Source organism: Gracilinanus agilis, chromosome 3 (genome assembly GCF_016433145.1).
Source record: "Gracilinanus agilis isolate LMUSP501 chromosome 3, AgileGrace, whole genome shotgun sequence".
Taxonomy (NCBI): domain Eukaryota; kingdom Metazoa; phylum Chordata; class Mammalia; order Didelphimorphia; family Didelphidae; genus Gracilinanus; species Gracilinanus agilis.
In genome coordinates, this window is record NC_058132.1 from 336,439,949 (window position 1) to 336,453,000 (window position 13,052).

The window sequence follows — 13,052 nt, forward strand, 5'->3', positions numbered from 1 at the left end:
TAGTCAAAATCAGAAGGGAAACAACAAATTGGGAAAAAATCTTTATAACGAAAAACTCTGACAGGGGTCTAATCACTCAAATATACAAGGAGTTAAAGCAATTGTATAAAACATCAAGCCATTCCCCAATTGATAAATGGGCAAGAGACATGAATAGGCAATTTTCAGGTAAAGAAATCAAAAGTATCAACAAGCACATGAGAAAGTGTTCCAAATCTCTAATAATTAGAGAAATGCAAATCAAAACAACTCTGAGGTATCACCTCACACCTAGCAGATTGGCTAAAATGAAAGAAGGGGAGAGTAATGAATGTTGGAGGGGATGTGGCAAAATTGGGACATTGATGCATTGCTGGTGGAGTTGTGAACTGATCCAGCCATTCTGGCTGGCAATTTGGAATCACGCTCAAAGGGCTATAAAAGAATGCCTGCCCTTTGATCCAGCCATACCATTGCTGGGTTTGTACCCCAAAGAGATCATAGATAAACAGACTTGTACGAAAATATTCATAGCTGTGCTTTTTGTGGTGGCAACAAACTGGAAAAGGAGGGTATGTCCTTGAATTGGGGAATGGCTGAACAAACTGTGGTATATGCGGGTGATGGAATACTATTGTGCTAAAAGGAATAATAAACTGGAGAAGTTCCAGGCGAACTGGAGAGACCTCCAGGAACTGATGCAGAGCGAAAGGAGCAGAGCCAGAAGAACTCTATACACAGAGACTGATATACTGTGGTAAAATTGAATGTAATGGACCTCTGTTCCAGCAGCAATACAATGACCCAGGACAATTCTGAGGGATTTATGGTAAAGAACCCTGCCCACATTCAGAGGAAGGACTGCAGGAGAGGAAACATATAAGAAAAACAACTGCTTGAACGCATGGGTCGGGGTGGACATGACTGAGGGTGTAGACTCGAAACTACCACACCAATGCAACTACCAACAATTTGGAAATTGGTCTTGTTCAAGGACACATGACAAAACTAGTGGAAACGCGCATTGGCCAAGGGTGGGGGGGGTGCGGGGGCGGGGGTTGAAGGGGAAAGGTGGAGCATGAATCATGTAACCATGTTAAAAATGAATATTAATAAATGTTAAAAAAATTTTGAAAGCACTATAAAAAAAAAAAAAAAAAAAGATCAGGTACTTTCATTAGGCTACCAATCAGAGGACACTCCTATTCCAAACCATTTTTGACCATTTGATGAGGCAAATTTTATTATTAATCATAAAAGATAATATGTTTATTTCTGTTCATTTAATACTATCATAAAATTATCTTTTCTAATGATGAGATGCAAACCTAAATTCCTAATTGCTTATTTGTGTACAATAATTTAATAATTTCTGGTATTGGGAAATATTACAAATTCTGTCAAAAGGCCTAAAATTCTTCATAGTCCAGAGGAGAGTGCCCACAGTTTTATATAATAGATTTTATACAAAATAATGTTTTATATAATGAACTATAAATTGATAAACCATAACTGAACTCTGGCTAATTCTCTTGGTCATTGCCAAGTACACTCCTCTTTGAAATAAATATGTGAATGTTTCTCCAGCATAAACTTCTCTCTGAAGTCATCCCACTTGTTGAAAACTGTCATACTTGATACTAAGGCAGTAGGAGGCACCTTAAACTCTACATCATACAATGCTGAGTGAGCAATATTTTGAGTTATTTGATAAAACCTATGCATTTTTAAGCCCTTGAGAATATAAAAATGTGATAGTATTACAATTAATTGGTTTGTGTAATTAAAAACATGCTAAATTGTTTAGGACTAATTCAGTACAGTGGAGATTGTCTGTAGACAGTATTAAAGACTAGAGGGGTTAAGCAAGAAGAGGAAAGTAAGAGAAGCGTTGGATAAGAAAGCAAGACAGGTTGAAGCCTACAGGGATATAAAAAGAAAAGAAGGAAATGTGAATATGATTCAGATTCTAATGAGTCTGTGTATGACCCTGTTTCTAATGGCTTTGTGTTAGAGTTTCCTTAATTTCTAGATCTTGATGAGGAACATCAGGAGAAATAACCTGATAAAACACATGCACTGAAAGTAACCCTGTATATGTTCCTGCACAAGAATAGTTCATACAAGCCTTGAGCAGTCCCTAAGTCAAGCAAGGTAGCAACAAGGCTGTGTTCCTGATGTCATTATCATGAGCAGAATGTCCTGACTCCTACATTCCAACATTCTAAGCTGCTGATGACCAACCCCTATGGCTGGGTAGAAATTTTCATCCTTGTTGCTCTATCACAGAGACCCCTTCCCCTCTTTCTTTGAATACTATAAAAACCTACTACTTACTTCTCCTTTTTGAACTTGGCCTTTGTTCCAAGTTCTGGCACATTATCTTATTTTCTCTCTCTAAAAAAAATAAACAATTTTGTTGAGCTCTCTGGTTTTTAGAAGAATAGTAACAATATACTGTTCTCTGGTTGGAAGAGTTTAAACAAGTAGGAATGAGGAAAGAAGAGTAGAAAGATAAATGAAGACTGGTGTCTATACTAACACTACAAAGTAAGGGTTTGAAAGTAAACAATTTTAGAGTTTTGAAAAACTAGATTTCAATAAAGGTCTGGCTCAATTGAGATAAATAAAAAATTATTTGAGGAATTTTTTAGAGAAATACTTCTTTGACAAGTACTCTATGTTTCCTTTCCCAAATCAATTTTCTGAAAATTAGCATCCTTGGGGTAGCTTGATGGCACAGTAGATAAAAAGCCAGACTTAGAGATAGGAGGTCCTGGTTCAAATCTGACCTCAGACACTTCTTAGCTCTGTGATCCTGGGCAAGTCACTTAATCCCTACTGCCTAGTCCTTACCACTCTTCTATCTTGGAACCAATACACCATTTTGATTCTAAGATGGAAGGTAAGAGTTTTTAAAAAAACCAAGTTGCTTAATCAATGGAATATAATCAGTATGCTCTAAGTTGTGCCCCTTCCCTTCTTATCATCCTTGTGCCTCAGTAGTGTGATTTAAATTCATATCAATAACCCCAAGTATTATTATATTTTATAAGATGTATTAGTAATCAATTGAAATAGAAGAAAAAAATAGAAGTACAAAGATTAAGTATGACCACATGAGTAAACTTTCCTGCCAAGCTCTCCCCCCAGCCTCCATAGCTGTGTCCTTGGAAGAAGAGAGAGCAGGAGGAGCTACACTCACAACTTTCTCTTCAAAGCATAATCATGTATCAGTGAGAAGGAAAATAGGAAGCTGGGAAAGAGAGTTCTGGGGAGAAAATTCTAATTACACAATCCCCCCTGTGATTCTATTGGGAAACAAGTATGTAGAAATCTCAGATTTACATGCCTAGTTTCCCCAATGAAGCATTATACATAACCAACTTATGTATCTAATGATCTTTAACTAGAGGTAATGCAATATTTCACTTTCTAAGGGGAAATTACAATAAATTGAGGATAAAAGGGAAATAAAAGAGAAAGAGAACAAAACCAATGATTGCTAGGCACATTGACTAAAAGCCAATTATGGGACAATCCTCTTTTTGGCATAAGAGTTTACATTCAAAATAAATGCATTCAACACCCCACAGTTCAATTCGCTACATCCCAAAGTTCATTCTGGATCTTTTGGTGCAGTGTGTGGTTTCTGCAGGCTTCTTTATGGCACCTTCTTCAAACAGTTCACTTTCTTGATTCAAGGAGCTAGGAAGTTTCTTATCCTAAAATTACTCTCAAACAAGAAAAATTTTTATAAATCTAGAATTTTGTGACAAGAATACAATCCTCCCCCCCCCCCCCCCCCGAGTAGAGTGTTGACAAACACATGGATTTCCCTGGGATACATGGCTGAGTTATGAGGTATTTGAATCAGTTGTCAAAAGAAAATAAAAAACTATAAGGATGGAATTTATGTAAGGGGGATGGGACAAAGGGAGCCAGAGGAGTTGGTGACAATTGGTGACAATTGAAACCAGAGGGAGTTCTGGGGGAGGCTCCAGAGGAGGAAAGGAAGAAGGGGGACTTCCAGAGGAGGACTGAGAGAGGGAGGAGGAGAACATCTCAGCTTGAATCCAGTCCTGAGGGCTTCCTGAGGATCTTTCTTTGGACATTGAAACCCTGATTCCCTGGTCAAAGGCATCCAATTGCTTCTCATGCATCAAGACTTCAACCATTGAGTTAGCTAAGTGTTTGGACTCCATTTTGGGAGCAATCTCTTAGACTCCTTCTCCCATTACCCAACCTTGCTGAGAGACTCTTTCCGGTTTGACTTGCAATTATAGAAAAGGATAGAAATAGGAAATATAAATACAAACTGAAGGAGAAGGGGCAAGGGGAGACGCTTAGGAGTGGGAACCATAAAGGTTCTCACCTGAGTGATGGACCCCATAGAAATAGAAAAGAAGGCACCCAAATCCCTCTGCTCTTCACCCCCTTCCCCAATCCCTGAATTGTGAATAATAAAAGCCATTCACTAGTCAGATAGCGTTCCAGAGTGCCTGAGAGACAATGAGGGGGGAGGGGAATCACAGCTTGGTCTAGCTGCTTCCATCTTGGAGCCAGACCACCTGCTGTGAAGTTGACTGACCTCGGGGGAGGCTTGTGTGAACCACACCCTCATTCAGAATCTGATTGGGGTCCCCCATATCTCATCTTATAGGGAAGCCTTGCCCCCAAATCCTGTGGGGTGGCAAGACCATCCAAGTTGCCCTGTTTAGAGGTTACACCCCCTCGAAGTCTTGACAGTGCATATTTGGAAGGAGGGGAGAGCTAGAAGAGAGTCTCATCTTCATAGACTCTCTCTTCTCTCTATCATAACATTGGTTCTGGCTCTCTTTATTATCAACATAAAAAAACAAATAAAAGAGAAAAAAGTAACTTCTGGATGAAATATAAAATATCAAAATCTCATGTGTAAAAATTCTAAGTAAGGAAGAATAAGTCCATAACAGGTTCTTGAATCAGGGCCCTGATTAAAATAATTTATGTCCCCCAAGCCTGTAGTAGCAATTATGCACTTACCCAATCAGCAGCCAGGACTACAGAAAACTGCCAATACTCTGAAAGAGAGAAAAAAAGGACTATATTTTGAAGCAGAAGGGACTGGTCTGATTTTACCTTTGCTCTCAGGGATAGGGGAGCCAAAATGGTAGCCAAACTGAGGTATTTGGTAGAAGTCTGGATTCAGCACGGGGAAATCCTGTGTCTAAGGGTATCAAATAGCTGCTTCCTTGAACCCCAAAATAAGTTCAAGTCCCCTGTCTTGGTGTAGAATCTCATTAATTTACCACCAGGTTTGGTTGGTCTCCTTGATCTTGTGCTCCTTGACACTGTGCAGTGGCTCTTTTATGATTCCTTCTCCTGGAATCAGACACAATCAATAATCAAAGTCCCATAATATTTAACAATGAATGGCAGGTTTCCATAGCCTAAAGCTTTTGGGTATGCATTTACATTAGGACTAATGGGCATTTTAAACTTATCCTAGTGCAAAATCAAAAAGCTATTAATACTGGTAACATGTGCTTCAAGTACAAAAAAATGAGAGAAAAAACCTCAAATACTCTATTGCACATACAAGGAAAAACAATAATAAAATGTTTTAAAATAAAAATATATAGTTCATATTCCATGAAAAGGTGTCAGCCAAGTAGAGGCACAATACAAAGGTTTCTCACCCCAAAATGAAATCCATTTCTTTTTTAACTTGACCATGGTCCACAGTATGAGTGCACATGTTTTTCACCAAGTAACAGCTTTTTAAAACAGTAGTATAGCAACTATTGCACATTCAAAGAAGTACCAAAATCCCCCAAATCAAAAGAACCCATTTAATGATAGTAGCAAAGAAACTTGCTATCAGGATTCACAGGAGTCTCTATAGCTTCTTGCTGTGTGACATTTTAAAAACCTACGAAGAATAGTAAAAATGAGAGAAGCCATAGGTAACAGAAAAAATTCCATGGTGATTTTATATAGCTAATTCACTACATTTTTTTGAGACTGCAGAGTCTTTGTATCAAGTTGATTGGGAGATGAGTTTTTTAGCAACCTAGAGTTCAGCTCACTGTTACTATAGTTCACAGTGAAACTGTCAGCTCTAGCTGCTTCAACAGACCCCCTGCTGAGATAATGGTTCCAACTGCCCAAGTTGACAGCTGGACTCTCAAAATCAGAGTTTCTAGGTTCCTCGTCCTCTTATGTCTCGCCGAACTATAAAAATCAAAATAGGCAAGTGCAAAATAAAGGACAAAGAACTGGAAAATAAAGGTTCAAAACTGAATCAAATACTTTTGATAGATGTTATCAAAAGTATCTTCAGTGGTAAAGTGAAGTGAAGCTCAAAGATGAACTTCTCTTCAGGGTAAGGTGCAAGGAGCACTAAAGAGACTCATTATAAGAAAATTAAACTTTTTATTTAAAATATATATAACAGGGGGCAGCTGGATAGCTCAGTGGATTGAGAGCCAGGTGTAGAGATAGGAGGTCCTAGGTTCAAATCTGACCTCAGACACTTCTCAGCTGTGTGACCCTGGGCAAGTCACTTGACCCCCATTGCCTAGCCCTTACCACAGGTTTGACTCCAAGACAGAAGGTAAGGGTTTAAAAAAAATATAAAATATACATAAGGGTAAAAGGATTTCTAACTCCACCCAAATAAACTCCCAGGTTCTGCAAGGAACCGCTTCTCCTGTGGTTCACAGGTTATGCTAATCCTCTCTGATCTAACTAACAAAATTTTATACTGTTCTAACTAAAACTACCACTATAATTCTTAACTTTGCCTTTAAGTTATAATGATAACCAAGTCTAGCTGGTTGAGTCTCAACAAGAATCAAGTTAGGATTGAGCCTTAACAGACTCAGAGTCCAAACCAAAGACCAGGTTTTCTTTGGTCTTTTCAGTTTAACCAATCTATACACAGTAACAGATAAATGAATAGTATTTCCCAAGTTGGAAAAGAAAACACTCTACTTCTTCAAGTCTTTCACTCAGACAGAGACAGAGAGAGGCAAAGATGTTACCTTCTTCAGCTCTGAGAGAGAAAAGAATCTGCATGTGGCTGTGTCAACTGCCAGAAGCCAATTGTCAGAATGCCACACACAGAGTGTGTAATTGTCATAGAATAATGGTTACAACTGCCAACATATGAAATTAACACTTTCAGCTCTATTTGAAACTCCAATTCTTCCTCAAGCCAGCTTCTCTACTTCTTATCTCTAAACTAATAAAATAATACTTATTTTCTAATATCATCCTTATACTGTGTGACCCTGAACTTAAATCACTTAACCCTGATTGCCTACCTTTGCTGCTCTTTACTACCTTTCTGTCTTAGGATTAAAAAGAAATAATTTTAGAAGGGGTGGAGTCAAGATGGTGGCTTAGAAGCAGCAAAACTCAATTCCCCTGTGAAAACCCTTCCACACCAATCAAAAACAAAGTGCTTCAAGGGGGACAGAAAACCAAATCTAACAAGACATAGCTGTGGGAGCCTCCTTCTTGATTCAACTTAAAAGGTATGCAGAGAATAATATGCCTGTCAGGTCTCTGGGAAAGGAAAGATTTTAAAATCAAGCGTTAGAGAAAATTACAAAATGTAAAATAAATGATTTTGATTATATTAAATTAAAAAGCTTTTGTACAAACAAAAACAATGCAACCAAAATCAGAAGGGAAACAACAAATTGGGAAAAAATCTTTATAACAAAAAACTCTGACAAGGGTCTATAATTACTCAAATATACAAGGAGTTAAAGCAATTGTATAAAAAAATCAAGCCATTCCCCAATCGATAAATGAACAAGGGACATGAATAGGCAATTTTCAGATAAAGAAATCAAAACTATCAATAAGCAATGAGAAAGTGTTCTAAATCTCTAATAATTAGAGAAATGCAAATCAAAACAACTCTGAGGTATCACCTCACACCTAGCAGATTGGCTAAAATGAAAGAAGGGGAGAGTAATGAATGCTGGGGGGGATGTGGCAAAATTGGGACATTAATGCATTGCTGGTGGAGTTGTGAACTGATCCAACCATTCTGGCTGGCAATTTGGAACTATGCTCAAAGGGCTATAAAAGAATGCCTGCCCTTTGATCCAGCCATACCATTGTTGGGTTTGTACCCCAAAGAGATCATAGATATACAGACTTGTACGAAAATATTTATAGCTGCACTTTTTGTGGTAGCAAAAAACTGGAAAATGAGGGTATGCCCTTCAATTGGGGAATGGTTGAATAAATTGTGGTATCTGCTGGTGATGGAATACTATTGTGCTCAAAGGAATAATAAACTGGAGGAATTCCATGTGAATTGGAAAGACTTCCAGGAATTGATGCAGAGTGAAAGGAGCAGAGCCAGAAGAACATTGTACACAGAGACTGATACACTGTGGTAAAATCGAATGTAATGGACTTCTGTACTCTGTACCAGCAGCAATGCAATGACCCAGGACAATTCTGAGGGATTTATGGAAAAGAATGCTACCCACACTCAGAGGAAGAACTGCAGGAGTGGAAACAGAAGAAAAGCAACTGCTTGAACACATGGGTTGAGGCGGACATGATTGGGGATGTAGACTCGAAACTACCACACCAAACTATCAACAATTTGGAAATAGGTCTTGATCAATGACACATGTTAAAACCAGTGGAAATGTGCATAGGCTATGTGGGGGGGGGGGAATGTGAGGGAGGTGAAGGGGAAAGTAAGAGCATGAATCATGTAACCATGTTAACTTTTCTAAAAAATAAAAATTATTAAATGTTAAAAAAAAAAAAGGTATGCAGAGAAGGTTGACTTCTTGGATTTAAGGAAAATAAAGAAGGAAGGTCCCAGTGTCCCACCCCCACCAACTGTGCCGAGACTGGGGTGGTTGGTTGGATCTCAGGGCGAGGGCTCCTACCCAGACAGAGTACCTTGCTACCATAACTACACAAAGTTCAGGGCTCTGACCACAACTGGCAAGGAGGCAGCTGGAGGAGAGAAGCAAAGAAGAGGGCAGGCTGGCTGAAGCCTTTAGCCACCACACCTCCATCTCAGGCCTCTGCCTCTGGAAGTTTTGGCCTCAGGGCACATTCAACTCTACAGATCAGCTCAACTGGCTTAATCCAGTTTATCAAGAGTGCAGAGAAGAAGCCTTCAGAGGGCAGAAAAGCTCTATCTCACAGAGCTAACAAAAGAAAAAAAAAACAAACAAAAAACCAGTGGAAATACACATCAGCCATGGGGGGGAGGGGGAAGTCGGGTAGGTGAAGGGGAAAATAAGAGCATGAATTATGTAACCATGTTAACTTTTCAAAAAATAAAGATTAATAAATGTTTAAAAAAAACGAAAAAAAAAAAACAACAGAAGAGCAAGTCTACAAAATAGATAGAAAGCCAAATTCAATAACAAGACAGAGCCACAGGTCTCTCCTACTTGATCTAACCTGAAAGGTATGCAGATAAAGTTGAATTCTGGGGTGTAAGGAAAAGATCCAACACCTCTCCCCCACCTAATGCACTGAAACCAGAGGTAGGAATCTGACTGATGGGGATCCCATGGCGGAATTTCTTGCTACCACCATGGGAAGCTCAGAGCTCTGATTGGATGCCTGGCAGAAAGGAGTAGAGAGGAGATGGAAGGTAACTACTTTCACACTCCATACCTTCACTTTCACCTTCAGCCTCTTCTGGCAGTTGGGGGAGATTTGGCTTCAGGGCACATTAATACAACAGGTTGGCTCTATCAGCCTAATCCAGTTAATCAGCACAGCAGAGAAGAAGCCCCTTCAGGGCAGAAAAGCCCATACTCACAGATCCAGCAAATAAACAGAGAAGCAAGAATACAACCAATAAGAAGGGGAAAAGAAGGAAAAAATATGAGTAAACAACAGAAAAGAAAAGAAAAAAGAAATTACAATCAACAGCTTCTATTCAGGTAATGAACAAGAAACAAATGAAACAGAGGAGGGCCAAGGAATACCAAGAAAAAACCCAGGAACTCCAGTGAATTGGACTCAGGCTCTGGAAGAACTCAAAACATAATTAAAAAAACAATTAAGAGAGGTTGAAGAAAATTGAGAAAAGAACTTAAAAATCAAAATAGGTCATCTGGAAACAGAAGCACATGAACTAAAAGAAGAAAATAGTGTTTAAAAAGCCAGAATTGACCAGCTCAAAAATGAGGCAAAAATATTAAAGATAAAAACAATGACCTACAAAGAAAATTAGATCAAAAGGAAAAAGAGGATCAAAAAGTCAGGGATGAAATTCAGTCTTTAAAAATTAGAATCAAACAATTAGAAGCAAATGATTTCACAAGGCAGCAAGAATCTATAAAATAAAATCAAAAGGATGAAAAAATTGAAGAAAATATGAAACACCTCATTGATAAAAACAACAGATCCAGGAGAGACAATTCAAGAATTATTGCACTACCTGCAAATAATAACAAAAGAAAAATCCTGGATATAATTCTACAGGAAATTATTCAAGAAAACTGCTCCGATAGAGATTGAAAGAAAATCTACAGATCACCTCCTGCATTAAATCCCCAATTGACAATGCCCATGAATATCATAGGCAGGTTCTAGAACTTCCAATTAGAGAAGAAAAAGAAATTGAAGGGATTAAAGTAGGCAATGAGGAGACTCAAATGATATGATGGTCTACTTAAAGAATCCTAGAAAATTAACTAAAAAGCTAGTGGAAATAATCATCTTTAGCAAGATACAAAATATACCCACATAATTCAATAGCGTTTCTATATATTTCCAACAGAACTCAGCAGCAAGAATTAGAAAGAGAAAGAATTAAAATCACCCTAGACAATATTAAATTAGGAATTTATTTTTGGAATTTTAGGAATCTATTTGCCAAGACAAATACAGGAATTATATGAACACAACTACAAAACACTTCCCACACAATTAAAACTAGATTTAAAAATTGGAAAAACATTAATTGCTTTTGGGTAGAATGAGCTAATATAATAAAAATGACAATCCTACCCAAATTAATCTACTTATTCAGTGCCATACCTATTAAATTCCCAAAAAACTTTTTTATAGAATTAGAAAAAAATTATAACAAAGTTCATCTGAAAGAACAAAAGATCAAGAATATCAAGGGAAATAATGAAAAAAAATGAGAGATTAGGTTTAGATCAACATCTCACACCCTATACCAAGATAAATTCAGAATGGGTAAATGACTTAAATATAAAGAGGAAAATTATAAGTAAATTAGGTGAACGTAGAATAGTATACCTGTCAGATCTATGGGAAAGGAAAGAATTTAAGACCAAGCAAAGGATAAGGAATTACAAAATATAAAATGAATAATTTTACAAACTTTTCTCCTGGAGACTCCCTGTTGGATGGTGAGAAACTTGTGTCTCCCTCTTTTTCACTTCTTCTTGGGCCAGTGGACCCCTGCATACCTGTATCACATGTGAGTGCATCTCTAGCCATGTTGGCCAGGCTGGTGTCCAGATCAGCAAAGTCTGTTGGGAGTTATAATGCCTGGTGCATGGTATCCAACCCAATGGGCAGATGCCACATGACAAGACCATTGAGGGTGGAGATGATTTCTTTTAATACCTTCTTCAGTGAAACAGGGGCTGGCAAGCATGTTCCCCATGCTGTGTTTGTAGACCTGGAACCAACTAATTATTGATGAAGTTAGAAATGGAACCTACTGCCAACTCTTCTATCCTGATCACTGGCAAGGAAGATGCCACCATAACTATGCCTGTGGACACTACACTATTGGCAAGGAAATCATCGATATGGTTCTGGACAGAATTTGAAAGCTTGCTGATCAGGGCACAGGTCTTCAAGGCTTCTTGGTTTTCCACAGCTTTGGTGGTGGGACTGGCTCTGGTTTCACCTCTCTGCTGATGGAAAGGTTGTCTATTGATTATGGCAAGAAATCCAAGCTGGATTTCTCCATTTACCCAGTCCCACAGGTTTCCACAGCTGTAATTGAGTCCTGCAACTCCATTCTGACCATTCATACCACCCTAGAGCACTCTGATTGTGCCTTCATGGTAGACAATGAGACTATCGATGATATCTGTCACAGAAACCTTGATATTGAATGCCCAACCTACACTAATCTGAATAGCCTTACTAGTCAAATTATGTCCTCTATCACTGCCTCTCTGAGATTTGATGGTGCCCTGAATGTTGATCTGACAAAATTCCAGACCAACTTGGTGCCCTATCCCTGAATCCATTTCCCTCTGGCCACATACACCCCAGCTGACTATAGCAGAGATCATTAATGCTTGCTTTGAGGCTGCCAACTAGATGGTGAAATGTGACCCTTGCCACAGTAAATACATGGCTTGTGGCTTGCTCAACCATGGGTATGTGGTTCCCAAAGATGTCAATGCTGCCTTTGCCATCATCAAGACAAAGTGTAGCATCCAGTTTGTGGATTGGTGCCCAACTGGCTTCAAGTGATTTACCAAATATTAAGTAGGGGTACTTAAAGTTCTTGATTAACTCAAAATAGATAAAGGGAATAAAGAATTCTCCTTCACAGGTTTTGGCTTTAAATGATCAATCTATTGCAAATATTAATAGTATGGAAATAGGTTTTGAACAATATACATGTATAATCCAATGGAATTGCTTGTCAGCTCAGGGGGGGTGGAGGGAAGAGGAGAGGAAAGAACATGAATCATGTAACCATGGGAAAATGTTCTTAATTAATTAATTAAAAAATAAACATGATTCTCTTAAAAAATAAAAATTTAAAGAGGGATATTGCAAGAATCAAATGAGATCACTGAGAGATAAATAAACTTTATACTTATTTTAAAAATCATCTTAGTGACTTTTCCATGCTCTGATATGTTTCAGATTGACATGGACTTTATTTAAAACTAATACTTTAAATCTAAACTATATATTTCCCCAATTTTGGCCAGGTTAATATCATAGGAAATCTTTCTGTTATTTGACACTCAGATATATTTATTTGTCTTTATCAGTGACAGAGTTCACTATACAGGATATTTCTTTTTTATAGAAAATAATTATCAAAAGCAGTGCCTTCCATAATTTTGACAGTT

General features: G+C 38.0%; 1 pseudogene; it reads left to right on the top strand.

Annotated features, from left to right (window-relative positions):
* The first annotated feature begins 7,504 nt into the window (after window positions 1-7,504).
* Window positions 7,505-12,438, top strand: LOC123242338 (annotated as a pseudogene).
* The last annotated feature ends 614 nt before the right edge of the window (window positions 12,439-13,052 follow it).